Raw genomic sequence first — 3,049 nt, 5'->3', positions numbered from 1 at the left:
CATGAAAATTGGCACAGAGGTAGAGTAAGTTATTCTTATCACTTTTAGCAGGGGGTGCCAACGTGAATTTGCCAAACATAGCAACGGTTGCTAGGTAACATATTTACCTTAGTAACTGAGCTTTATTGGGCTTAAGTAACATTTTCATGAGCGATGTGTTGCATGAATTTTAACCTAAAGCATGTTCCTTTGTATCACAATAGTTCTGATTCATTTACAGGTGTATTCACAGCAACGGCTTCTAAGGGACCATTTTCCATAGCAACAAATTGTTTATCATTGTTCAGATGAATATGATCAATATGATTTACTCAGAATAGCTCAGAAATTAAATCTGGCCCATAGATTCCTCATGTGATTAATTTTTCCTTAGGTATACCTAATAAGCACCATATCAACGGTTGCTAGGTAACATTTTTTCTACAGTAACACATTCTTATGTGGTTCATATTTCCAAAGACGATGTCTATGGGTTCCATATTATTGGTATAGTAATGCTTGCTGCATGTTAAAAAAAATCACCTTAACACCAATTTTTCTCCATTTGGAAACCATAATTCTGGATTACCAAAAACACATGTAAAAGATCGACCATCGATTTAAATTATTTGGTGTCTTTCATAGCAAAGGGTACTTTGTTAATGTCTGTTATTACTAATTTAGTTACCCATTTATCATTGAATGATAATAGACCTCATGTCTATTGATCGAATTTGTATCATCGAGAATTAAAAGTCTAGAAACCGTTGAAATTCTGGAAATTTGTGGCTATGTATTTGCCATATAAACATCCTTTAAGACCCTGTATAACACCTACAAATGCCCATGGAAAGAATTCCACAAAACCAACATTTAACAAGAGAAGAACAGTTACAGCTCACCAGGAGGTCATGGGTGGCTAAAATGACCGCCAAGAATTGATTGAGTCAACTAAGTTAGAAAATATTTCAAACACCAAAATCCCGCCAGAAAGTAATTTTCAAACTGAGTGCTTGGATACCACTTTATCTCTAGCTGACAGTAGTCGTTCTTGAAAGCCAACAAACTCTGCCTTGGTTTATCTCCTCTTGAAGCCTGCAATGAAGATCATATTAGCTTTCCATACCGTTTCTGGACCTAATGCCATGTGCAGGAGTTGATTTTGACTTGTCAATTCCGTCTCCAGGTGTTTTGACTTGGATCAATCCTGCAGCTCTGTGATCTATCATGACGTGAAAGATCCTGCATGCTAGAGTTGATTTTGACCGATCAGTTCCGTTTCTAGTCATGTTGGCCGGATCCAGGCTACATGATTGATCTATCACAACTCGACCATGCAGAAGTTGATTTGGACCTGTCCGTTCTGTTGTAGGTGTTTTGACCTGGATCAATCATTCAGCTTCAGGATTTATCATCACGTGAAAGATCTCCCAAGAGTTGATTTGTACCGACCATCAGTTCTGTTTCCAGGCTTGTTGGCCTGGATCCTGCTGCTCCGGGATCTATCATGACTTGAAAGCTCTCGCAGAAGTTGATTTTGACCAGTAAGTTCCGATTGCAGGTGTTTTGGCTGGGATCCTGCAGCTTCATGGATCATTACTTGAAAGATCTAGCAGGATGTACCATATGACACACTTGTGATATTTGGGGCCCGTTGCAGAAAGAGTTGCGATCAAACGCAACTCAAAAAATCTTGCACAACTTGATTTTCAGCCAATAAAGCACCCGTGTTCGAGACTTGCGTTTAAACACAACTCTTTCTGCAACAGGCCCCAGGTTGGCTGGACGTGATCCATACTCGACCACAAAACCCTGGCACAGAACAGTAGCATTAAGTTCTATATGCTTCTTCCTTCAAAATACCCCCAATACATTTTTGCATGTCCAACTCAGAACTCAGATGAAAATGAATTTGCTGATTGCACTATCACCTTATATAATGAGGAGAAATGTCTCTCACACTCTGATTGACGAACAATTCATTGTTACACCGAAGATGATGATGGCTGTAACTTTTTTGATGTATTCCTCTGTTGCCTCTAATATTCTTTGTCGAGCATAATGCATGCTTTACAGTGGTTTTGCTTTTACCGACTTATAATCAATCCAGACAGTCTTAACCTAAATTTTGGACTAGATATATGCCCAACTCTGTGAAGGCATGTGCGACACATAAAATGTACGTTCTATTCATTCGCTAGAATGGTGCACAAAGTCCTAAACTACTGGAAACTGCACAGTTGTACATTATTTAAATATTTTTTCGTCATTATCTAGGTAGAAACTGTTGCAAAATAAATGACTCAACTTTCCAGCATTATAATCAAATAAAAAAAGGCGTAACATACATACAGACAATGATGCTTGAGCTGTTTCAGGTCTACTGCACATGCTCTGCAGTGCATATACAGGAAATGATTCTTGAGGCTGTTTCAGGTCTACTGTACATGCTCTACAGTGCATACACAGGAAATGATTCTTGAGGCTGTTTCAGGTCTACTGTACATATATATTCAAGTCAGTCAATATGATATCATAATTTCACTGACAAGTGCGTATGCATTACTCGCCATTACTTCCCAAGAAGGTTTGTCATTTAATTGTGAGCGATTAGTTAATGTCAATAAAATTTCAGCTTCCCTTTTCCCTCAAGGTTCGGTGTTTTTCCGAGTGTTCCATGCTACATCTACTGCAATACCCTGTTTCAGTTTCAAAACAAGAGAGATCCTATCTGCACATTCAATGACCCAATGATGATTCTTGTCTGTGTGTTAGCTTTGTCATGTGTGAGTAAAAAGTATGCAAAAATAGTAAAATTATGTATATCGAAATTAGGTTTGTTACCTAGAGAAGATTATTCATTCAAACATCACGTCTAGATATTGTATTAAGTAATATTATCTATAGTTGCTATGGAAAATGTGTTGCTTAGCAACTGTTGCTATACATGGTTGGAATGTTTCTTGATATGTGATTGTAAAATGGGAGCTTCGAAGTCAAAATATAGTTTTTGAAATGTAGATAACACCCCCAAAAATGGTGGTTGTCAAGGTAAATATGTTACCTAGCA

At 37.8% G+C, this 3,049-nt stretch overlaps 1 long non-coding RNA gene across 1 annotated transcript; it reads left to right on the top strand.

The window, feature by feature from the left end:
* The first annotated feature begins 1,948 nt into the window (after nt 1-1,948).
* Nucleotides 1,949-2,781, top strand: LOC121427189. Its single transcript, XR_005971679.1, has 2 exons — nt 1,949-2,415; nt 2,474-2,781. It is a non-coding gene; the product is annotated as an uncharacterized LOC121427189 (long non-coding RNA).
* Nucleotides 2,782-3,049: the final 268 nt, after the last annotated feature.

Source organism: Lytechinus variegatus, chromosome 14 (assembly GCF_018143015.1).
Source record: "Lytechinus variegatus isolate NC3 chromosome 14, Lvar_3.0, whole genome shotgun sequence".
In the NCBI taxonomy this organism is placed as follows: Eukaryota; Metazoa; Echinodermata; class Echinoidea; order Temnopleuroida; family Toxopneustidae; genus Lytechinus; species Lytechinus variegatus.
This window is presented reverse-complemented; position numbering and strand designations above follow the sequence as displayed.